The following is a 25630-nucleotide window of genomic DNA, read 5'->3' on the forward strand; positions in this document are numbered from 1 at the left end:
GAGTTGTCGCTCTATAGGGTTGGTTGGAGAAAGGTAAATTTACGATGAATAATTAAATGCCCTTTACAGGCTTGACACTTCCCCGAGCGTGTGGCAGCGCTGACGGCGCCAGCTCCCCCTGAGACCCTGCCAGCCTTTGCACTCACAGCCGGGTCCCAAGCTCGCCCTCGCCCGCTTTCATGGGAAGGCAGGAAAGGCAGCAGGAGGAGGCTGGCACCCGGGTTGCAAAGGGGTACTGCAAGCCCTCCCGGCGCGGGGGAGTTTTCTGTTTTCAGCTGTGAAGAATACAGTTTTACGAGGTGCCAGGCCTCGGCTGGAGCTCCCGGTCGGTAAAAGGTGACAAAAGTCCCAGTTTTAGGTCTGCATGTCTCAGTTTTCAATACGTAGAGAAGACTGGCTCCAGTGGCACGAAGGTCGCTCGCGGTTGCAACGCGACGGCCGAGGAAGGCAGCCAAGGCGCGCAGGCGTTCACCGGGGGTCGCGCCCCTCCCGGCTGGCGGGACGGGGACAGGGCTGCCTGCCCGCACCACAGGGCGCCCCGGTGGGGCAGCGGGCCCGAGCGGCGGCTCCCCTGCGAGGAACGGGAAAGGAAACGTGGGACCGGCCATCCGCCGCCTTCCCCCAGCCCCAGGGCAGCTGCGTCCCCACGCACCCGCGGGAAAACACCCCCCGGCAAGCGGCACCCGCCAGCCCGCTCCCGCCGGCTCCCCGCTCCCCGCCCCGAAGTTTCCTTCGGGGAGGCCCGGCCCGGGCACCCGCCGCCAGCTCCGGGGGGGGGGCAGCCCGGCGGGGCGGGGCGAGGCGGGGCGAGGCGGGGCGGGCGGGCGGCGCTAGGGCCCGGCGGGGCGCGGCGCCGCCGCCGGGGGTGGGGGGGGGCGGCAGGCGGCGGCGCGGGCTGCGGCTGCCTCCCGCCGCGGGGCGCGGAGCGGGGCCGGCCGCGGGGAGCACCCACCCCCGCGGCGGCGGCGGGAGCCGAGGGCCGCGGCGAGGAGGTAACGACCGCGGCGGTGGCGTTTCGCGGTGTCACCGGCAGCGTGCGCGTGTATGCGAGCGCGGGTGGGCGGGTGGGTGCCGGCCGGTCGCCGCCAGCCCCCGCGCCCCGTCCACTCCGGCGGCGGGGAGCCCCGGCCAAACTTTTGGGGCCGGCGGGCGCCGCGGGGCGGGGAGTTAGCCTAGTCGGGGCTGCCCCGCGCCGCCCGCCCCCCGTCCCGCCGCCGAGCCCCCGCCGGGCGCGCAGCCCCGCCGCGCCGGGGACGCGGGAGGAGGGCGGCGCGGAGGCGGCTGCCCGGCGGGGGGGCGAGGGTGCCCCCCGGGGCGAGCAGGGGACGCGGGCGGGGCGGCCTGCGGGCCGCATCCCGGGCGGGCTGTGCCCCGACAGCGCCGGCCCCGGCCCCGGCTCCGCGGGGGGCGCCCGGCCGTGGCCCTTTTGTTCCTGCCCGCGAGATCCGCGCCCGGGAAGAAGCCGCTCGGTACTTCAGGGGCTCCGTCCGTGCCTGCGCGCACGCCTGAAGGGCATCCTCTGGTAGGGCTGGTCTGCCAGAGCCGCCGGGAAGGGTGTTTTCTTGTTTTCACGGCGTCTCTCCCGGGCTTGCTGTTCTCAAGTGCTGACTCTTAACTTGTCTGGAGTTACGGTGAATTAATTCCCGCACGATAGATGCGTGTGCCCCTGCCCCCTGGAGAAGCGTTTCCTTACTAACCTGCCAACCGCGCTGCGGTCAGTTAGTATTTGTATTGTCAAAAATATGTCTGTGAAAATCCGTTTGCGCGGCTACGGCACGACTGCTCTTACAAGCCAGTCTACTGAAACTTTAATTGCAGCAGGCGATGTTTTACTGTGGAGCCATTTACGTCAGAGCAGACCGTTACTCCGGTGGGATAACGGCGCCTCTTAGTCGTTTTTCACGCAGGGAGAGCTTGTGCTGTTTCATGGGATGAATCAGAAACAAAAATGAACAAACAATGAAAACGAGTTTGTGCGGTATTAAAAAACCCGACGAGGTAACGTCTGTTACGGGCACGGTAAATCAGGCAGCAAACCCCCGGTTTTCTCCAGCGCAGCCCACGTATCAGCCGGTAAACAACGTAAACTGTGATCACTTTGCAGCCAAAAATATAAGGCCTTGCAGCCCTGGCTGCCTAAGCGTTACGTGTCATTAAAGTAGCTCTCTTGGAGGAGAGGGACTGTCCCAGGAGCTGTAAAATCTATAAACACTTTTCTGATTGGTTTAAAAATTTAGACACAGGAAGCGGATGGTATCTAATAACAGACAAGTGGAGACACTGTTGTCATGGAAACTGAGAAGACTACCCCCCCCCCATTTATTTAAAAAAAAAAAAAAAAAAAAAAAAAGAAAAAAGTCTGCATATCATCAGAAATGCCTGCAGACTGCCTTGGCTGCTGTTGCCTTTCCCACAGCATCTGTTGAAACCTGAGAACGTGCCTGTCAAATCAAGGTCATTTTACAATAAAACCCCGTGCCGCCGTCTCCCCTCTTTCCTCTCTGGACGTTGTCCCGCACTTTCCACCCAAGGAGGAGTTAGGGAGACAGAGCCCACCTGCCCTGTGCCCACCGGGCTGCCCTCTGTGTGGTGGGTGTCCTGCCCCAGCTGCTGCTGGGGGCTGCCTGCTGCGGGTGGAAAGGCTCAAAGCGGCAGGACCAAGAGCGTTAAAATAAATAGTAGCGAGGGATGACTTTTTTTTTTTTTTTTTTAATCGAATGACCAGGCCATGTGTCTTTTCGTGGGAATCTATGGACCTGGGAGAGAAAGCTGGGATTGATTAGATCTCCCTCTGTTCCTCTTCATTTCAATGTGATATTAAAATGTAATAATTTGGACTTGAGTATTAAGGCCATTTCACAACTCTGCCTCACCTGCAAAAAAAAAAAAAAAAAGAGGCAAATGGCTATGGGAAACCCTGTGCAATTGCTTTTAATAAAAAAAAAAAATCACATTTGGTTATAGCATGCTATTTGAGGACAAAAGCAGAGATACGAGAATAAAATATACTTCATTACTGATAAATGCAGCATGAGAAAATCAGACTATTATTGTGGTAAATTGAAGTTTTACTTTGCTGGACTATTGAAAGTTTATTGTGTGTGAAAGGAGAGAGCTATTTTGCTTTTGGAGCTGGAGAGAAGTATTTCACAGCAAACTCACAAGAAAGGTTTTAGTGTTTTTGCTTATTTTCTTCGGCAGCAGCCGTTGATTTCAGATGTTTGTGATGGAGATATGTCTTTGAGTATTCACTGTGTTTTCTCCAAAACGTTTCATTTTGTTGCTCCCTTTAATCTTCATTTTGCAGTGACCAAGCTGAGAAGAAGCATTTGAATGCTTCACCCACTGTATAAATCATCGCTTTGAAACCTTAAATGACCGCTTCGACCTCTGTTGCCTCTTTGCTTGCATAGTTCACTTTTTGCATTATAATTTCTGAAGAAAACCAGGGACTGGTGAGCAGGCCTTGTGCATCAGGAGGTAAATCCTGCAGGGCGTGGAGGCGAAGGTGCTCAGTGCCCTCTCCACCCACACCTTTGGATCTTGCTATCCGAAAAACCCAAGGCCTGGCTTTAAAGTCTGGCTGTCGGCAGAGCAGCCTAAAGGGAGGGTGAGGTCCGAGGGAGCAGCACCTGCTTCTGGGCGAGGAGTCCCCTTGGGTGCTGGGCTGGGCTGGCACTGGGGTGCGGGAGCTGCTGGGACGCCCCTCCCTGCGTCGGGGAAAGACCTGCGGAGTCGGGCAGTTGCTCGTTTAATCCCGCTCACCTCTGATTAGCCAGATGCTGCTTTTAATAGCTGTGGAGTTCAAATGGAGAAAGTTTGGCTTGGTAGCGAAAGTGTGCTTGCTTCTAGAAGTGAGTTTCCTGTTGTCGGGAGCACCCTTATCTGCAGGAAGGTTCGCCGGCAGGAAGTGTGTCAGTTACTTGTTTTTGCACAGTGAAGGAAATGAGCTGGATTAGGTACTTTCTAGATTTACCCTCCATCATCCTTCATGTCTGTGCTACTCTTATTTATCTCTAATGGTTTTAGTTTGTAAAAGTTTCATAATGTCAGTCGTTCCCAAGGGAAATGCAAGAAATTAAATGCTTGTCTTGTCCTGCCGTTTTTTTGCTGTTATAAAAAAACACCCCACCAACCTCTCTGGGCCACATTTTCAAAAGTATCCAATTTACAATTTATACCTTTTGAGCCTCATTAATTATACTCCGATAGGCTTTTTTTTCTTCCCCCCCCGCTTAGAATGAAAGATCAAAAAATGCACCAGTTATTTTACTAATAGGAGCAGTCCTTACACTTCTGAACTGCCTTTCATCATGGATCATAAATCACTTTACAGAAATTCATTTATTAATATCCACAAAAGTTGTATGAGCATAGGAAGCCAAAATGTAGCCTTTCACATGGACTGCCCAAAGTTGCAAGGCAAATTAGGAGCAGAGCTTGGAGTCAAATTAATTACCCCTTAATTAGCAATTGCTAATGGATTAAAACTTTGAAAATGTGTCTGCCTTTCCTGAGTGCACTCGTGCTAATGCGCCAATGCAGCGTGTATGTATTTGGGATGATGTGGGGTCAGGGGTGAGAATATAAGCAGTGGTTCCAGAAAATACCAGTCGTTTACTGGTCCCTGTCCAGCGTGGCATGACTGGGATGCCAGGTTGGAGGCTTGTAAGATTAGACATGGCTTTGGATGAAGGTCCAGACTAAAGGCGAGGGCTTGGGTTTAGGTCTTTGTGTTCTAGTAGGCAGGGAGGTTCAGGGAAAAAAATGTTATTTCTCCGATGTTGACTCACAACGGAGAATTTATGGTGTTAAGCTGAACTTTCGCAGAGGGTTTTGAGGAGGAAACGTGGAAAAGTTACATAAACTTGTAAGAAGCTGCTTGGCATGCTGAGTGGCTTCAAGTAGTGATTTTTGGCATAGGAGATGTCTTGGTGTTAGGAGCTGTTCCTGGCAGAAGAGGCTGCCAGGGCTGTCGAGAAGCCTAAGCGGGGCTGGAACGGGACTGTCCTGGCTGATGCTGGAATTTGCCAGTTCATGACTTCAGACGTAATACAGTGCAGCACGACTTTGGCCACAATTTTGAAATATTTTTAATGAAACCGCATTTGGCTTGTTACCTGCTCTCACGGCCAAGCCAAAGTAAAACTGTAACAAAATAATGAAGAAAAAAAAAAGGACTCCAACAAAACAGCATTTCATTTAAATGTAAAACTTATGGCTGAAGCCATCGCAGAAGCGATCAGCTGATTCTGGGAAAGCAGCCTGAAGTTCTGCAAGGCAAGGCAGTTTTTGGGAAGCAACTGTCTCCTAGGCTTTGGAAATCCTACTCCATTTAAGGTGCCCAAAGTCGAACTGCCAAGCATCAGGGCAACTCAAACCCTCCTTAACTTCACTGTAAGGCTTTAGGTGTCTTTAGCAGTCTTGGGACTTCAGTTGATCTGGACTGAAGCTGGTTGTCTAGCTTAAAGTTTGCACCTTGGCTGCCTGCGTAGCCCACAGTGGAGCGAGGCTCCCTGTGCCCCTGTTGTGCCCCTTGAGGATGGGCGTGAAGCGGTGGGATAGCCCCACTCTGGAGGTGGCTGGTGAGAGGGGTCTGGGGAATGGTTAAAACTTGCCATGGCTGGACACATGACTTTCAGGTGGTTCAGGTCGTGTAGGATCACCCTCACGTTAGCCTAGGTGTGGGTGGCCGCTTGCTTGCCAGGGGTCAGTTTTTTCCCACCTCTCTCGGGGAGGAACAGAAGTGACATTAGGCTCCTTCAGAACTCTCCATAAAGCTCATCTGTTCCATAATGTCTGCAAAAATTGGACAGTCTAAGTCTGCTGGAGGTGAAACTTCTGCTTATTATGCTGGACAGTATTTTGTCGCTCTTCCCTTTTAATTCTCTGTCTGTAGTCTAAGAGTCTCTTTGCTGGAGATGGTCTTTCTCTCTGTCAACACTGACGGCAGGACAGATGGATGGCAAGGCTGTGTGATCTGTGGTCAGCATTGGTAGGTGCCACTGAATGGAAAGATCTGCCTAGCTGTTTGACGCTGTTGCTTTTTCCAACGTGAGCAGGAATTTATATTAATGCTAGCCGATACAATGACATTTCCTACACTAGATGTTTCTACCTTTTACTGAAAACAGGTTAAAACCAAGTAAAGATTGTTATTATTTAAGGACTGGGATGGTTTTGGCCCACACCAGCTTCTTCCTTTGCTCGCCTTCCACGTGCTGTGTTGTGGTGGGACCCTGTACGTGAACTCTGTTTGCTCAGGCTGAGCGTGAGGTTCCCCAGTGGGAGCCTAATGGCAAACTGCTTACCTGCCACCTGTTTGCTGATAAAGCCCACTTGTGATGTCTGGGCATATTTTTGTTGCAAGGAAAATACACCAGACTTCCTAACAGACGGGGCTTTACGTACGAGGCAATCCAAGCTAGATTCTGGAAAGCATTTCACAGAAATGGCAGCTTTATTGGAAATTGCTTCTTAATACTGTACAGCAAAGCTGTTGCTCTTTTTAGTGTAGTTCTTTGCAAGACCTGTGCCCGCCCTGCTGAACCAAGGAGCAGCCTCGTGTCTTCTGTGACCCTGTCTCCTGTCTCAGGCTCACCAGGCTCCCCTCTCCAACCCCTGGCAGCTCTGCGGCTCCCTGGTATAGAGCTGCTTTTTGTTTTTTCTCTTGGGCTTTGTAGAGAGGCCAACCTTTTCCCTGGATGAAGTCGGCTTCTGGCACAGCAAGCAGATGCAAACTCCTCAGCCCAGCCCATCCTTGCAGAACTGCGCTCGGTGTTACTCCCCTCAGCGAGATCTTCTCGTTGCCAATTTAATTGCTGGCTAGGCTTGCTGCGGAAAGGAGCGAAGACATTAGAGAGGTTACAAGAGGTTATTAGAGATGGGAGGAAGCTGAAAGTCTGACCCATCCAGATTTAACTGGATTAAATCTCATTTTACCCCCTACTCCAACTTGTTTTGATCTGGGTTTTACAGTAGATCATTTGTAGAAGCTACCCAATTAATATGTTAATTTTAACACCAGATTTTGTAAAGCTTTTTTGTTGGAGGTGGAGAAGGGATCCAAATGTTTTGATCCTATTTTTATTATTATCTTCACTGAGTTTTTCCTCACTCTGTGCTTTGCAGAGAGGAGCGAAATTTTAATAATTCACTAATATACTTTCACTTCATTAACATTTTATCATTCTGGCATTGTGCATATGCTGAACTCCTTAGCAGTCTCATTAAGGGCCTGATCTTGCCCCCATACTCTCACATCCCTCCAGGTGTGGAAAACCCTAAAGGCAGGCGCTATTGTGCTTTTTGGAAAGAGCTTTTCTCTTTTTCCAATAGATAGTAAACTGAACAAAACATGCAAGGGTTTTTTGTGGGTTTTTTTTTTTTTGGTTGGGTTTTTTACAAAATGGAAACATTTGTACAAAGATAGCAGGGATGGTTAGCTTGGAGCCACTAAGTGCCAAGCCTCCAACCGTTACAGAACTTAATGGTGTGGTCTAGAGAGCATGAAGACACATGGGTGGTGTTTGCATCATTTTACACTGCAACATGTTTGGTTTAAGCAGAGGTTTATACTGGTATTAAAATGGTTATGAAACTTCCAGGTGCCTTACCTGGGATAGCACAGTGCTTGGTATTAGGATGGCACAAATAAGATGTAACACTTCATGTAGTCTTGGTGATTAAGTAGGTAAGTTTGCAGGTGTGTGCCCACATTGTGTTAAACAGGTGCTTTTTAATTGTGTCCCAATCTGAAATTGGGTGTTGAACTTCCATGGTGACTCTCCTTCCTTTTTTTTCCCTTTTTTTCTTTTTTTTTTTTTTTTTAGCATAAAATAAGCCTCTGAATTAGTACATGATTTGTTACTGCTAATTAAATACTGTAAGCACACCAAATTACTTCATGCATATTCAGAAGGCAAAGGAAGCCAAGCGTGGCTGAGGAGTGGACAGTGGGTAAGTACAGGAGGCTTCAGAGTGGAAGGGAACCTTCTGGGTTGTGAGCAGTGGAGAACTAAGGGCCGGGTAAGAATTTCAGGAGGTTACGTGTATTGGAAAGAGTGTGCCTGTTGGGAGACCGGAGAGGACAAGAGATCACAGTAATAAATGCAGTAGATGTTGAGGGACCTGGCTGGAGGTTTTTACTTGTCAAATAGAATATATTTGCTTTTAGAGGCACCAGGACAGAAACTCCTCTCTTGTGAATTGGTAGAATGCCATTGGAGTTAGTGGAATTACACTGACTTACACCAGCTGATGGTCTTTCCGGTGGTATTACAAGAAGAGTGAAGATGTGAAGGATGGGGAAACTGGAAGAGGTTACAGGCCAGAGCAACAGGGAGGATGGAAGTTTGTTCAAAAGTGATAGAGAGGCCGCGCAAGTGAAGAAAGATCAAAACGTCCATTGCAGCTATATTGGGTTTGATTTGACGACAAGATGCCCAGCCAAGAGATGTCAGCAAAGCAGGTTGAGAGATGGGCTTGGCTGCAGAGGAGAGTCGGCGTCAGAAAGGACATTTCTCATTGGGAGGGTAGCGATGGATGTGTGAGTGAATAAGATCACGCCTGGTGAGTGGGGGGGGAGGATGTGGAGGTACAGAGCCATCGCTGGACGACGAGGGCCAGAAGACAGCGTCTCATGAAGCCAAGGCAGAACAAAAGTCCTTCAGTCTGGAAGCAAGAACAGAAAAACCTTATCACATATTATTTAGGGTTGAGAAGAGAAAGGGAATGACATTGACTTCTTTAGAGATGTGAGCCCTGAATAGTCTCTACTACAATTACTAAATTTTGAAAAGCTGAGCTATAAATAAACTACATCTTAACTGGTATGCCTGATTCTTTTCTTTTTTTTTTTTTCTCCCTGTCTTCTGTTGTTGCAAAGTAGTCTCATGTAATGGTGCAGATCAATGTCCTGGGGATGGTTACGGCAGCATCACTAATTGACGCTGTGCTGCACGGTGCTGCTGTGGGTGCTCCGTGCAGAGCTCTGCGCCTCGCTGTTCCGGGGGGCGAAGTGGCCGTGTCAGCCCTGCTTTACCCTGGGCACCTCCAGCTGGGTGCTGTGCTGGCTGCAGTCGGGGTCCTGGGGTAGGCGCTGCAGTCAGGGTATTGCTCAGGACATTCAAACAGGTGCCGGGATGTCACAGGGTTTTGATTAAATACACCGGCGTTGTAGCTGTGGTTGCCAGACCCCCAGTTATTAGGGGAGAGGGGTGGTGCTGAGCCACCCGTGGGCACGGGAGTCCCGGGAGGCGGCGGGTGGGTTCCCCTCTGGTCTGCCGTGTCTGGTGGGAGCAGGGCCGGGACGTGGTGAAGACGGTCTGAGGAAAATACCACAGCTTCAGCTTGTGTTGTGACCGAGCAGGAGATTGCAGTCTGGACGTATATCACCACGGAGCAGCTTTGTGCAAGGAGGAAGAAAGCGCAGATGGGAAAAAATGAGGTAAAATGTAGGAAAAAATAGGTAAAGTGTAGAAATTAGGCCTGTGTGTTAGGATGGTCACCCTTGTTCACAAGCAGGTCTCATTACTGGAGCAACGGCAACCCATTTACAGTCCTGGGGCCTGCTGCAGTGACTGGAAACAGCCTGACTAGAAATGAGACCGGTTTAATTGCACCAAGACAAGAAAAATAAAAAAACGCACAGCATCAAGTAAAGTGCATTTTAAAAATCCTTTTGGTTTTTGTAAGCTGGGGTGCCATTTCCAATGGGTGGGGGCATTCCCATTCCCTGTTTGTGACTGGTGATCTCTCTGTCCGGAGGTGGCCAGGGGGATAATTTCACAGTGTTAGTAGCAAAGGCTTTTTTACCAGAAAAGCTGCGTTATCTTTCGTTAAGGGGCTGCATGCAACAGCCGTTGCTGTGCTGATGATAAGAATAGTATCAGTCTTGCCCACTTGCCCTCTCTCCCTGAGAGGGTTATGTCCCAAGCTGGTGGACTCTGCCCACTCCCCGTGTGGGCTGCACTTTGTTTATTCAAGCCAGGCTTCCTCCCTTTTTGTTTTTTTGTGCAAAGTGCTCTCTGCTCAAATGAGGATGCCTGGTGTGACATGGGCAGTTCAGGAATTGCTTTGAAATCTGGAGCAGGTTTTTTTTGTCATAGTAATTTTCATTCCGAGTTTGTGTTCAGTCTTGCTTACTACTGTTAACTACCGCTAATTGTGTGTGGGGTTAAGAGCTGGGACCACAGAGCAGCAGGGATCCCAAGCACCCGGCTCTGTCATGGATGTAGTGTGGAAAGAAGATTTTCTTTCTGACCCCAAAAACCTACAGCCTAAACAAGGTATTTGACGCAAAAATTACTCCAGTATAGAAGTCTCTACACCAATATAATTATCTGTCCTGCTTTCATATTTCGCATGCTTTATTTAAGTTCCTGTCATCTGCTAATAGCATATGAACATTGGGGAAATTTGGAGGGTATGCACAGTATTATTGGCATTTCTCAAGCAGCTGCTACTGGCCTGCTTACGTTCAGTGGATTTCTTACTGTCAAAAACACTTTCAGTACATGAATGAATGGGCAGGAAACCACCTAAATATTGATTAATATAGACAGAAACTGCCCTCCGAGCTCTCGCTCATCCAAAACAACAACAACAAAATCAGGCAGCAGGATTCAGCTCATGGGCTGTTGGGAAGAGCTTGTTTTATTTTGAAAGTAGAGCTTTGTTTTGATAGAGACTCTCAGGTACTAGTGCTGGGAATGAAACTTTTGTTTCAAACGCAAAGGACAAGAGGTTCAGCCCAGGTGCAACATCTGTAGGTGAGAAAGTGCCTTGACTTCTACAAATGTTGAAGCAAGCAGCATAGCGCTTTGGAAAATCTAGCCAGTCATTCCTTCTGGTGCCAATGTGGGCATGAACGCTGGCAAAAATTGAAGCTTGTCCCTTTTCATGCCAAAATCTATCGACTGTGGTTGTCTTAGCTGATTTCAGTGAAGTTTTTGCCTGAGCAAATAGCTTGGTATTTGATCATGTAGGTGGTTGATATTTAAAGTCTACCTCCATGTATTCATGTGGAGCTCCCATGGGATGCAGTGGCAGTTGCATCTGATTTTATGGATGCAGAAATTGATGCTCCACTGCCATCACTGATATAGTGATGGTGATGGTGGTTATTATTAATTTGTATTCCAATGGCAGGTAAACAATGTTAATATTTGGCTCTTCCCCAGCTACCCTCGCTCTCTCAAGTGCGTTCGCCATTGGTACCAAAGGTGATTTATTTGAGTATTCCCACTCTGACAGTGTAAGTGATGCACATACGGCTCTTTGGAGCTAGTGGATGAGAAGACCTCTTTATGCACAGATACGTTGCAACATAGATTTATATTGCTGTAACTGTGAAATCTGTATCTTGTTATGAACAACATGCAGTCCATTACTTGTTTGTACAAAATTCAACACCTTACCAGCCAATGAAGTGAGGAGCAGAGGGCCAAACTTAGCCCCCTGGGCGCAGTGTATTGGCAGACCCTTAAGCCCGTAGACTGATTTCGAAGTCTTGTGACTATGGGATCAAATGAAGATGGGTTGTCAACGCGTTTGTCTTGTGGAGATAAATTCTGATGTCTAATGACTGAACCCAGGTAGCAGCCTTTCCCCGAGTTAGCATACTCATAAGGTCTCTGTCTTGGCCACTGTGATTTACAGAACTGCAAGAAGCTAGTTGTCTTTAAATTTGATTGGCTAAATCTACTAAGGAGGAGACAGACAGACAGACGTGGACAGCAGGCTGATTGAAGCCTTTTTTAATAGCCAATAAAGCTAACCCTCTTCCCCTAAAGTAGCAGCCTAAAGAACTGCTTCGTCTGTGAGCTGCAGAAGAAGAAAAACATGGTTAGATTACAGAAATGCATGTAATGAGTTTATTACAATGCATTAATTACCACTGCCAGTAGTTATCTTTCATTGTTAAAGCAACTTCCCTCAAGATAAAATAATGAAACGTACATTTTCTTTGCCAGTCAGAAGCTCAAGAAGAGATTCCTGTTCCACTTCTATCTTGTGGTATAAAGTAATGCAACTCCAGTGGAGTCAGAGGTGGGTAGCTGGGCAGAAGGCAGCTTTTTTACTAGAGAGCTTTAATGCAACATTGTTTTATTTCTGTACATTAAAGTTAATAACACAGCAAGTGTATTTTGAAGTTAAGTCTTTCTAGGATCTCTATGTTAAATAACTGCGAACAAACTTTATAGTCACTCTATAGGCCCTCACAATATATCATTTTGAGCTGCCTTCTATCTATTACATTTTATCTGCCTGCAAAATCCATTTCTAATTCTGGCCATATCTCCTTTGCGATCACTTGCCAGAAATCTATTCCCAGGATTCTCCTTATTTTAGTGAAATATCTCTGCTTCAGCACCTTTCCCAAGGTGGCTGATCTAATCACGGCACTATCAGTTATCACTTCTCATTTCCTTTGCTAGCTCTGTCAAATGCAATGCACAGCCTAACAAAGTGACATTCAAATACTCTCAGTGACCAAGGCTATTTCCCTCTCTTTTACTCCGCAAAACTGGAATTGTATGTGACTTCTTAAAACACGTGCCCTTCGCTCCAGGAATGTGACTTGTAAAGCACGCTGTGAGAAGAGTTAATATTAAGCAGATGAAATAGCTGCCTCTGTTTATCACAGGTAGGTTCCATTTATAGTGACCATCTGGATATTAAACGCCACATCCACGACCTCTTTTTTCAGGTAGAGGAGAGCAATGCTTCATTCCTGCTAACTGGCAAGAGAGCCCTACCTTGCCGTCAGAGAAATAAAATTTGTCACCTCCCTGTTCCTAACCTCCATTCTTGTCAGTTTATATATACATGTTTCCCTTTTACATATGAGTGTGACTGTATGCAAAGGTCAGCATATACGAAACAGGGTGCTTGTGTTTCTCGAGTAAGGAGTCACCGGTGTAGTGGGACTTTCTGTTGAGGTTAAATGTGGTTTCTATGGACACAGGTCCAGCAATAGCATCTTTTTTTGGCTTCTATTTTTTTTTTTTTCCTTGGGTGACAAACCTTTTAGTGTTATCTTAGATTGTTATCACAGACTAATACTTGTTTTAATAAGTGTGTGGCTGACTACTCCATCCGCTCTGGAAGATAAAGTTATCCGCGTGCGTCCTCACAGCCCTTCCTGCTTTATGCCATTTAACACATGCTGTCAGGAGCCCTGCTTTGCCGCAGTCTCATTTCTCCATTGTTTTTTGCGAGGGACGAACCCTAAATCTTGCTTTTTTGGAGAAAGCAGGGAGCGAGCTCTCACCAGACTGTCTAGGAGTGTGGGGAGAGCCCTCTCCGTGCACCCGTCCTGGCTCCAGAGCACCATGAAGTGCAACACTTGCATGGTGCTGGGAGTTTACCATGAGCAGCACAGCTCTGAATTTCCTCTGAAATCATACAACCTGGGTTTTGGGGTTTTTTTTGTTTTTTGTTTTTTTTCCCCACTGTGTGAATCAAATAAACCCATCTTGCAGTCTGCAGCAGATCAACACACATATTTTCCCTGTAGCCTGTTACAGGTTGCAGAATTGAGTTTGTTTCAGACAGCAAGGGGAAAAATTAGGAAAATGGGTTTTAAGCTGACAATAAGAACCAGTCTGATTTGTTCTTTATGGCCCAAGGTACAACACCAACCAGGTGCTTTGTGTTTTCAGTTCTTTGGCACATATTTTGATGAGCCGTGTCACAGCCTGGCGAGCTTCCAGGGCAAGGTATTTGCAGTCCCTTCTGGCTGTCCCTTGGACGCTGTTCCTCCGGTTGGCTGTGGAGATGCAAACTGGGGAGCATCTGCCCTAACAGGGGATGGCAGAGTGAGCTTCTGTGTGTCCTTAAATGGTCATTTCCAATATGGCTAAATAACAAGGATGACGTCTAATGGCTTAAAAAGCTGCTCATTGCTGCGTTTTTTTCTAGCTATTTCTTCGCTGTAGGAAGGTAGAGAAATCTGTGTTAAAATAATAATTAAATGCTGACAGTACTAAATTTCCACCCAGCATGAGTTGGCAGCAGTTGCAAACCAAAACATTAGGTCATTAAAGAAAAAACCCCACCTGATTAAATACCTCTGTATGTTTTTCTGATTAGCTATTCTTAAAAAGAGTGGTGTGTGGCTGTAATAGAAGGGTGTACTTGACAGCAGTGATTGCTTTTTTGGGGGAAAGGTAAAATACTCAAGTTTTAATGTGTATGTATATGTGTTTGAAAGGATTTCTTGCTGATCTTAGCTATGGGGATTTATATCTTACTAATCATCCATTTTTAAAAGCCACCATGAAATCTCCCTGCCAGGAAATATGTGAAATCCTCTCAATATTATGTTTCTGGAAAGAACAGTTAACAGTGACTAATGCTTGGGGTTTTGTTTTGGTCTCTTTTTTCCTCTTCTCTGGCTAGACAGAGCTGATTTTGCTCTTGAGAGTCAAACATCCGTGGTGGACCCTGCTGTAGCATTGATGGTGTTGAAGCACTATGAGGCTCAGGGGCTGGCTGCAGTGTGCATCCTGCAGACATGCAGATAAAAGGGTTTCTGCCCCAAAGAGCTTGCTGGGATGGGGAGGTATGTGAAGGCAGGTGAGGATTCAGAAGGGGGAGAGGGGGTAGTCTTGGGAAAAGAAACCCGTTTACCCCATGCCCACTCATGGCCGGAGGTCCACTGCTCTCAGAGGCAGGCTGAAGCTGGCTCTTTTGACTATATTTTATTAAAGCACCCTTGGCTGAGGAGACTGCAAAATAAAAATTGTCAAAAGGTGCATTTACAGACTGCCACTTTTTACCACCTGTTTCTTCCTTTGATGTGCTCTACCATGTATTTGCTCCGGTGTGCTCCATAGCAATGTTTTAGGGGCTGATACCTACAGCAGACGTATGTTTGGAGCTCCTTCCAGGCCCTCTTTAAGGGATATTGCTGGAGCTAGTGAGGAGGGGAGCATCCAGTGCTGGTGGGGACTTGGGTCGCAGCAGGAGAGTTCTGGCTGCTGCTGGCCCCGTGGGAAGCCCTGGAGCTCTCAGGGTTGGTGCATCGAACTGAGCATCCCCTCTCTGAGTGCCGGCAGCGTCTCTGAAAGCCGTATGACCTCTGTGGCCAAGACACACTTCCCAAGCATGTACTGAGTGTGGAAGGACATCCTGGCTGCTATGGCTCCTGCTCCCGTCTATCAGAGCAACTCGTGGTCTGTGGTGTGTGTATTATGGCGCCAGCCCTGCAAGGCACCGCAGGGTCGTCCTTCCCTCTCCCTTCCTTCTGGCCCTTTCTTCCACACTTACATTTGAGGAACCAAGGTACAGAGGGGTTAAGGGAGAGGTTTTGTAAATTATTTCAAACTATTCTGTTGTTTGAAGACATAGCGTAGGGTAATACAACCTTTTGTTGTATTAGTATACTCCTGTCTGCACCCAGAAGTTGCGTATGAACAGCAGTCTCACAAACATAGTTTCTGCTATCTGAAAGGCATAGGGAAATGGTTCATCTGAAGGAGTTCGAAGGAGGCTCAGCATCATGTGCTTACAAATTTACTCAGCACGTTTACTGGACTCTTTCATTTTTCCCCTGGGAGCTGTATAAGTTACCTACATTTTTTTTCTTCACTATACATTCCAGAAAGCAATTTCTCAGGAAGAGTGGTTCCAGTTTAATCTCCAGATTATCTGTTGTTTCTTTTTCCCCCAAGATAAAGCAGATGAATAATCAGCTAACCCTAATTCAGGGAGAGCTGGGGACTATGTATGGGCATACGTGTGGGGATCCAGATCTGAGGAGTGCTGCTTTAGGCTGCAGTGTTTCAGCTGTATAGCCTGAGCACACAGGTTATTCGGAGGTGAGCACAGGTGCTCCAGCGAGCCTGGCCACTGCACAGGAGTTGGGTCCTGAGCCCCATGGAAACACACCAGATTTGTAAAACAGAGCAAAAGGCGTATTTCTGCAAATGTTAGAGTGGTGGATTTTTTGCAATTCAATGCAGCGACCAAGAGGAAGAGAAAATTTTGGCCCGTATTTCTCTCCTGTCCGAAGATGTGCCAAGCAAAGAACAGATGGGGTCAGGGGGCTGCCTGCGGTTGTCTGAGTCTCGGGCTGTCTCCACCCCAGCCCTGGCCGGAGGCAGTGACCTGTTCTCGCTCACGTCTGCTGCCTTTGCTGCCCTGAAGCTCCCACCTCAGAGTCCTGCAGGGCGGCACGTGCGATGTGCCCCGGCCGGGACATCCCTCCGCTGTGTGCTGCAGGGGAGCTAAAGTCCTTCTGTGTCGGGACCCTTCCTCATGAGAATCGGCCACCACTAAACCTTAGTGACGGAAAGTGGCTCTGAGTGCCTGGCCCTCGTATCTCCAAGTTCATTGGGTCCTTGTAGTGCTAGCACCAGGTTGAGACAAAGTATTTCTCTGCTGACGTTTATGTGCTTGACCCTATAGAGCACAAGGTAGCCAAGCAGTTACAGGCCGTTAATCTCCAGTTGCTCTTGTCAGGTATTATATTCATTAATCCAGGGCCAAACAGTGGTTTAGTTGTCAGCGTAGACCACGATAAGACTTTTTTTAGCTCCTTGGTTAGTGCCAAGTTAGTATCTAGTTAGTAGTATTTGCAACTGTGTGGACAGATGCCCTCGAATATAGAGTGCTTTGATACGCCAGGCTGTGATAATTGTGTATAGAGGGATGTCCTTTTGTAGCTTGAATTGCTATAAAAGGCTTCAGTAGCCTCTCTCTGGCAAACTGCTGGTACCTGTAGTTGGGAGTTTGAGCAAGTTTTGCAAGCTCAGTGCCACCGTACACGTATTGATCTGTGGCTGCTCCTGAGGTGAAAACTGTTTATGTTTTAATACATTAAGTTCTGCTTGCACCATTCTGTATGGAAGTCTTGTTTTGAAGGTATAAGAAAAACAAGAAGAAAGAATGTTGAGATGTTTTAACACAGCAAAAAGCATTTTCTTCCTACACAGTGCCATTTCAGAGAGGGAACAGCTTCTCCTTCAGTTCTGTTTTGGTCTAGGTCTCTCTCTTCTTAGATTTAAACATATGCTTGTATCAGTTCCTTAGCTGGCATGTATCTGTTGACATAGTATATCTAACGACAATATGCGCTTTCTGTGTTTACACCTGATATTTTTCCTGTGTGCCTTTAAACTTAGCAGATTCTTCAGGTTTTAAACATGGTCCTTTAACAAAGCTGTAACATATGGGCTTCGGGGTTTTTTGTTTTCGTGAGAAGAACGTTGACATAATTACCAGTAGGAAAAGAATGAGATTAGGAAGTTGTTTTTTATCCTGACATCTATAGGATTTCTTGCATCCCACGAAGCAATTGCCCTTATTCAGCAGATGGGGACTGTGATGCTCCAGGTGGCTGGATATCACCTAGCAGTCTGTGGCACACCTGGAGCAAAATCCAGATGTGCTGGTGTCTGTGAAGTGTTGTCACTGCAAGGCTTGCCCTTCTCTCAGGAAGCTGCCTGCAGCTGTCCATGCTGGTGAGGCACGCAGCATACTCTGGCTTTGCAGCTGGTGCCGCTTTAGATCTGGGGCAAAGTGGGGATTTCCAGAAGTGCGTAGGTAAAGATGGAGCACACATCCATGGAAAATCCATGTGTGTCCAGGTAAGCAGCTGAGATCACTTGCAAACAGTCACTCTCCTCAGCAGAAATGGAAAGGAGCACGTTTGGGAACTGTTGGGGCTGTTGTGCCTGACCATAGGAGGCTTGGCTTTCAGATTTTATTTGTTTGTGGGATTTTGTCCTAGGTGAAATAGCATTTGAGGAGCTGGAGTAGCAACTGTAACCTCTGTTCAGGCCATCTGCAGAAAAGATGTTAATTATCAGAGACTCAGATAAAATCCTCGTCCTAATGAAGGGTCTTGATGACTTTTGAGGATCCTGAGATCATCTGTGGCAGGTTGACCTCATCACCTCTTAGATACTGTGAAAGAGACTCTGGTAGGCCACAGGAATGTAGTTCTCTAATTTTTGTTCTCTTGATTGCCCCTGTTGTCCTGGTGGTGTTTTTTGTTTTCCCCCAAAATCTAAGCATTATTATATTTTCATCCTCTGTCCCACATATGGATTCTTCTGCTAATGAAGAAAAGAAAATGGTCGTGCTCAGATTTTGGTCCTTAAAAAACAAGACCATCTTGATTTTGTTACATTTTTGGACAGGCTACAAGGGATAAAGTTGAACTTGTCTGAGGATAAATGGATACCATTGTACCGAGAGTTAACTAAGTGCAAAGTGATTTGGAAATAAGTTTGGGTTTTTTCCTATAAAAATTAAAGGCACCAAATAAGCTGAAGTGATTTCTGATGCAGTGCCTGGGATTTTTTTTTTTCCCCAGTTTTTCAGTTCTGTGCTACAGAAGAGCTGGTTTTTGAAACTATGTCGAATGGAAGCAAGGAGTGCCTAAATTGTGTAGTTTGAGTGTAAGACTTCAAGCTAGTTCAGCTGTTACTAGGACCACTCTTAAATAAATCCTTTAGGCTGATGTAGGTGACTTCCTGCCATAAACACCGTGCAGTTTCTATTTTATGTGGTTTGATTTCATTAGAAAAATTCTACTCATTCATCTGCCCTACTATGATTTCTTTGCTTATTGTTTAAAAGAATGTCCATTGCAACTTTTTTGCAGGCCGGTATGATACCAGCTTGGTGCTCAAGACCTGCTCTCATGCTGCAGTTGTTCACACTGTTAGGATAAGGCAGTCACGGAGGATTCCCATCCCAAGGATGTGTCCTCTGCTACTGCTACTTGGGGACTGCAATCAGACAGGGTAATTTCACCTGGCTGGGTCCATGGGGGTGCATTGACTTCAGTTACGGTACTGGGGACTGTGTAATCGGCAGCTGTGTTAATGAGTTAACCAGAGTTCAAGGTGTTTTGTCAAATCTGACAGTGAGTTGCCTGCTGCTTGCTTTTTGTTCGGCAATTCATTGTAAAGCCATAGCTACAAGTTTTTACCTTCCACAGGGATGTTCCTATTTTTTGCCTTTCCTAGGCAAGCTAACCAGAAATTGTTGGAGCCTGCTCCTATCTGTTGCTCATATCTATCATCACGCTGTACACAGATATCCTCTCTTCTTCTAAAATATGGAAGATTTCCAGTTAATTGTCTGGAAATTGGGGAGGGGGTGGGATTTTTTCCTATGGTCTTCTTGTTACTTTCTTGTGTACAGCCACTCATTGGTTTGTGTTAACTGTTCATACTTGAAGATTTCTGAGAAGAGGATTGATACTGTGAACCCTTAAAGAACAAGATTAGATGAGGTGGAACTGGCTTTGATTGCCACTTTGGTCTATGATGCTGTGCTCTTTTCACTGCAGCACAGATGAAAGCATATGTTTATTCGTAAAATAAATAATGATCTGATGCTCACCTGAATTTAGCTATTGGAGGAAAAAGGTTTCCTTAGAAATGAGAAGGCGATTCAAAAATCTGTGTTGGGCATTTTAATTGCAGCGTGCGATGAATCCTTTGAAGTTTTATTACCTATTATATATTTGATTCAAAAGTTGCCTTTTGCAATAGCTTAAGGTTTTTTATTTGCCTGAGAATATTAACATTTCTGTTTCAAGCTTTGAAAGAGCAAACTTTCTGAACATGATTATGAACATTAGGTTAATGCATAATCCCCACTCAGAGGTTCTCCTAGATTTCCATGTGCTTGTTTAGAGGCTGTTCAAAGGTGCTTAGCTTTAATTGCCATTATGTGAGCACACAGAAATAAGGACCCAAGAGTCTTATCAATTATTCTGTTCATAAATTCATTTTTAGATTGTCTCAGAGCTGTTCTAAGTTGAATTTACGTTGAAGTTACTGGGAGGTGTAAAGGTTTTCATCTAAATGGGGAAAAGGTTCCGTTGTGTCCTTATTTAAATGCTCAGTGGTTATACCTTTTTTGGTCTTAATGTAATTGCTGATGATTTTTTTTTTCTGTGACGTTGTTTTTTGCAGATATTTTACCTGCCTTGCATGTACATGTGCAAGCTTTTAGGTGCCCACAAAGAAATAACAATACAGGTTGGTTTAGAAATGGCACACATGACTGAGTTTCTGTGGCTTTCAATGAGCTGTAAGATCTTAAATACTTCAGTTGGAATGGAAAAAGGACCTTGCCTTTTAACTGCCTTTGAAAATGTTACTTGGAGGCCTAGAACTGGGGCAACATAACTGAAAGGTGGCTGGACCTGCATCTTCCACCATCCAAGAGAAGCCTTTCTGTAGTCACAGTTCCTGCTTCAGTGTTGTCTTACCTAAAGATCTGTGAAGTCCACAAGGGAATTTAGAGTGAGTCATTGTTGAATAAGAAACTGGAAATGTGTTTCTAGAATGCAGGAAAGCACTAGTGTTTGGGGAAGAGCTCTCTGGTCCAGCCTGCTCAATACTAGAAGGTCACAATAAGATTGAGAGAAAAAAATCAACTATTTTGTGCATTACACTGCAAAACAGAGTAGAAAAAATATTTTTACATGGTTGTATTGTAGAATCAAAAATTGACTCCTAGAGATCATACAGAAATACCCTGTACTTAATGCTATATGTTACCCAAATTATGACCAGCTTTCTGGCACTGAAGATACTAACATCAGCATCAATAGCAATAAAACACAACGGACTAAAATCTGTTGCATTAGAAGAATTCAAACGGTCTCTGACCATGCTTGTCCCACCCATGTGCATCAGCTGTGCCTGGGGTACTCCAGAAGTCAGGCCCCATGGATTTGTGGTCTCTTAGCTAATGACAGCCAATAGTCCCCTTATATGTATATTGAAACGAATAACATGTGCTGGCGAGGAGTACAGAAACGCTGTTTTGAGCCCTGCCACAACCAGATGTTAAGAGCCTGAGGAACGCCCCAGTCAGTTAGAATTAGTTTGTTGAGCCCAGCGCGGTGGCAGAGGCTGCCCAGCATCCTGCAGCCCTGTCCCCGCTGGTGGCCCCGGCCCTGGTGGTGGGTGTTCATGGTCCCCTCCCCGGCCCAGTCCCAGCAGTAATGTCCCTGCTGCCACCTGGGGCTGCTTGCACTGCGCCTGATGCCGGTCTTGGAGAGAGAAATAATGCACACGCGGTGTGGTTATCCTCATCAGCTTCCTTCGCCTGCCTTGCAGGTCTGAGTTTCTTGTCCTTGAAGTTACTAGGTTCTGCCCAGCTCCTTGTTTGTACCTGCCCAAAGCCTTGTGTGTTACTGTATTCTCGGCACGGCGTTCACCCCACTGGCATGATCTGCTGCCTTAATCTCCGATTCCCATTCAGCTCTTAGGTAATTTTCCATTTTGCCTTTTCATCTTTTTTTTTTAAAGAACTTTTTTAAACTCAGGGGTAACTAAAACATTTTTTATATATATATATATTTATTTTTTTTTTACATTAAATATTTTTGGTTTAGTTAAAATTCTCCCCCTTTCTGACAAAACACCCTGTGTGTGTTTTGTGGAAGAAGATTGGTCAGTTTTTCAGTAAAAAATTTCAGTTAGAATAAAGCTTTTCATCTGCAAAAAACCCGAGGTTCTTTTTTTGGGTCACAAGCCTGGTACACGTTTCCAGGGTATCATGAAAAACAGTCACCACCAGATTTTCAGAGTTCTGCAGGAACAGCAAGTGCAGTTTGTCATGAATCCTGGTTAATTTATTCCCTATTCCATAAATGTTATCCCCTACCAGTCCAAAGGCTGTCATTACGCTGCTGTCATTAACCATCTGTTTAGCATGTAAAACTCCTCGGGGCAGGGATCCTATCTTTGCTTTGTACTGTGTAAAGCTGAGCCTGTAGCTGACACTTGAGAAACAATTAATGATAATGCAGCTCAGTAGGGTACTTGGATACCAAGCTAATAAGAGTGGTATAAATGCGTGGCTGGATTGGATTAGAGGGAACTTCTGCGTCCCAGTGGTGCATCTCCAGCAGGTAAAGGGAAATAGTCTTAAAACATCATCTGACAAGGAGCAGTGAAAAAATAGATGGCATTTCTGAAGGATGCGAAAGAGTCGAGGATGCAAGAGAATCAGCGTTTGGGCATGTATCTGTGTTTTGCTTTATTATTATTATTATTATTATGAGATTTTACCAACTAAATATTTTTCTCTACCATAGAATAAGGGATCACTTCAGAGCATTAATCTCATTAGTGCCTGCGTTTTCCTTTGCACGGTCTTCTGCATGCATTATAAGTCGATGCTTTATCGTATTTTCCTTTGTATCTTAATGATCCCTGCGTGTCGGGGGGAGAGAGAGAGAAGCGCAGTAGATTTTCATCTTATGTTAATCCATCAAAATCAAGTTAGTTGCGAGTGATGGAGGAGGCGCGCGTGTGCGTGCAGACGTCAGTGCCCAGCCAAAAGCTTGCCAGTTGCCCAGCAACCTTCCCGGAGGAAGATGGATGTCCTGCCACCCGCTCTGCTTTTAGCTGAGCCACAATATATTCCCGGTACCGCATCCTCTGCGCACGGAGGGGACGGGCGCGCGGGCTCAGCCGGCGGGGGATGTCGGCTTTCTCAATAGCTGGCTCTTACGCCAGGGCCAGATAAAATGTGTGTCACATCATCCTTGTTAAAACTGTTAATTCAGTTGACTACATCACCTGGGTTCGGGAGCAGGTGCTGCGAGCTGTTCAGATCACTGGCGTTGTGCTTCCCCTCCCTCGGGCTCTTAAAGCCATGTTGCCAGCACCATTCCTCCCTCCTTTTTAGAAAGGCCGTTATCTGTAATAACAAATAAAACCACGGGCTGTAGGAGCTCAGTGAATACCGTATGTGTCACTGACCTCTCGCTCTTTGGTTGTTTCTTCAGTTCCTGAACCAGGCTCAGCTGGGGCAGGTCCAGGTCTGACCTGCACTTCGGTTGTACTTTCCCCGTCCCGTGGTTGTCCAGCGTTAGGACTCCCGGCCATGCACGCAGTGGGACAGGCACCATTGGGATGCAGCCTGAGAAGCCTCTGGAGAAATCAAGGGGCTCTTTCTGTTGGAGAGTGTTGTGTAATGCCAACGTTTTGAAGCCAGATAGAACCTGACAGTGTCTCTTTAATTTTATGGAATATTTAATTATTCTGGGATGCATTTATTCACTGTTTGGATTTCTTTAGAAGAGGTGCCAATCTCACACTCTAGGATGAATTTAAAATTCTTGCACATTTACAATGGTTGGAGCTAAATCATGCTGAAAAGCTCACACAAAATCCTACCTGCGTAATCACAGGTATCTTTCATGGTCTAGCTCTGGCGACTTTATTTATGTTGACAAGCTCTTTACTTATGGTTTGATTCGGGAAAGCAGTTATGGATGTACTTGACTTTAAATCTTTTAATAGTCCCTGCTGGATCTGGACCTGTGTGAGCGGTGTCGTTGAGCCAGCAGGACCGGGGAGCCTGGGGAAGACAGTAAAGGTGCCGTTGGCATGGGTGCTGTTGGATCAGGTTCTTGACCACTGCAAATTAGGGTATAGAAACAGAAAAGGGATATCGGGGAAAGCGCCAGCTGTCCTAAGGAGAAAAAAATTTGCAGCCACATGATGCAGCCCCTTAAACTGAGATAAATCTGCCCCAACCCAAGAAACATTGCTCCAGTTTCATCTGTGTTCCTCCCTCCATCGCCCCACCAAGGAGCAGCTGTTTGTGGGCGCGCAGCTGCTCTGAGGCTCTTCCTCATATGCCTGTCCTGGGGTGACTCTGTCCACGTGCCTGTGACCTTAGGGGAGCAGGGACTGCCTCTGAGATGATATTTGTGTTAGCAGGTGGCAAAAACATGCAGCAGCAGTGAGCTGCATGTGGAATGGTTCAGCATGGCTCTTGCTTACTCTTTTCTTATATATGTGGCAATTACGTGTCATTTTCAATGCACTTTCTGATGGCAACCTATTTATCAACTGACTATTGAACTTGTTATTTCCTAAAGCATGTGGTGTGCGGCTCCTGACTGAAAAGCTGCTGTTCTGTCTCCTCGTTCTTCCACCTTACATGGATTCTTTCCTATTCGTTTTGTTAAAGTCCTTCAACTCTAGATTGATAACTTCCATCACCTGGATAGTGGAGCTTTGTTCAATGACAATGCTGTTGTTTTTGTCTGTGCTGTTTCCAAAATGGCTGTACACAGGGTGGCAGAGAGAAGTACCTGGAAGCAGAGCATCAGATGCCTGCAATTCAAAAGGAGGAATGTTTTCAGAATGCGGGTGTGCTTATTTGTTGGGAAAAGAATAAGGGCTGTGAAAAACTAATGTCATGTTTACTGGATGGGAGCCTGGATAACAGAAAAAAGCTACATATTAAGGTTTTAATTGAATGAATCACAGGTTGTTGGTGAGAAACATTTCTTAAAATAGAAAGTGTGATCAGGGAAGAAGTGGTCTTGCTCCTGTCCCAGTCTGAGCACAACTCTTGCCATATTCACTCTTAATTATGAGAGATTGGTGTCTGGTCCTCTCTTCAGCTGAGTCCAGTGGGGATGGGTCCTGCTCCTTTTGACAGAGATAGTGGTTTGCAGCTCACGGGTTCCCATTTCAGGGAAAGGTCAAAGAAAGACTTCCCTTCCCATGTTGACATCAACTTTTTTTCTCCCCCCCTCACTGAGGGTCAGATGGGAATGTGCTGTAAGCTGCATACCAAAGAGTCAGTTGGGGTCTTTGCAGGGGAGCCTGCTCACCCTTACCAGTACTGGTCCTAATGAGTATGTCATCAATTTGCACTGTTAAAGACTGCTGATGAGCCTGGCTCTGACCTATGATCCTGCTATTACTCAGTGCTGTATAAACACAAACCGAAAAGGACCATTTCCCACCTTAAAGGGTTTACATTATAAGAAATTACCCTGTAGTACGTGTAGGTAAACTGTTAGATTAGAGCCTATATTACAGCTGGAGGAAGTGTTTCAGCCCTGCTGTTTGTCCTGTGTGGTGGGACTCACCTGGCCGGTGCAGTCTGGATGCCCTATCTGCCGAAAGCAGCCGTGCCCCTCTGTAGTCCGCAGAGAGAAACGGGCACTCAGGGTGCAAACTGGCTCAGCCCAAGGAGCGCTTCTGACGAGGTGATTGCCTCCGTGAATGCTGCTCTGCCTCTCTTCTGGAGCCCAGGCGACCAGTGCAGCCATAGGCAGAGGTTAGCACTTTGCAGCATCCTAGATTACGTGCTATGGATCACAAAAGTAACACCAAAGTGGGACCACAGCGTGGTTTCACTTAACTGCGATATGGTCAGAGCTTGATTCTGCTTGATGCTGGGTGTTTCTGCTTTCCCTTAGGATGAGGAGGAATTGAGATCACCCAGTGCCATCCAGCGTGGTGTCCTAGAGAAGCATGGAGGAATGGTACAGAAGCCAGGTAGCCAATCACAAAGAGCTACTAAAGCAGCAACAAGAATATCTCCTCTTATTTGAGATCATTTAATCTTTTTGAATGAGTAATATAATATTTATAATATTATAGTAGCTGTAATAACTTGCTTAAAAATTAAAAATAGTTAATGGGTGAAGTGGAATAAGCGTGTTTAATGCTTCTCATTCAAGTGCTGCTGTACCTCCTGGTAGAAGAGTTTTATTTAAATGCGTAATTTTCTCCCATTTTAACAACAGTGACTGGAGCAAACACACTGGCTCTGTATTCCCTTCTGGATGCACATCAGGCTGATGGTATTTATAAAGCTCCGTCTGGTATGT

General features: G+C 46.4%; 1 protein-coding gene across 3 annotated transcripts in view; it reads left to right on the top strand.

Moving 5' to 3' along the window:
* Nucleotides 1–876: 876 nt before the first annotated feature.
* FOXN3 (forkhead box N3) overlaps nt 877–25630 on the top strand; it is a 215850-nt gene continuing 191096 nt past the window's right edge. For all 3 annotated transcript variants that reach the window (XM_075030009.1, XM_075030013.1, XM_075030014.1), the window contains exon 1: nt 877–992. The gene's annotated coding sequence lies outside the window, so the exon portion shown is untranslated. The remainder of the gene's footprint in view (nt 993–25630) is intronic.

The sequence above is a fragment of the Buteo buteo genome, chromosome 6 (genome assembly GCF_964188355.1).
Source record: "Buteo buteo chromosome 6, bButBut1.hap1.1, whole genome shotgun sequence".
Taxonomy (NCBI): Eukaryota; Metazoa; Chordata; class Aves; order Accipitriformes; family Accipitridae; genus Buteo; species Buteo buteo.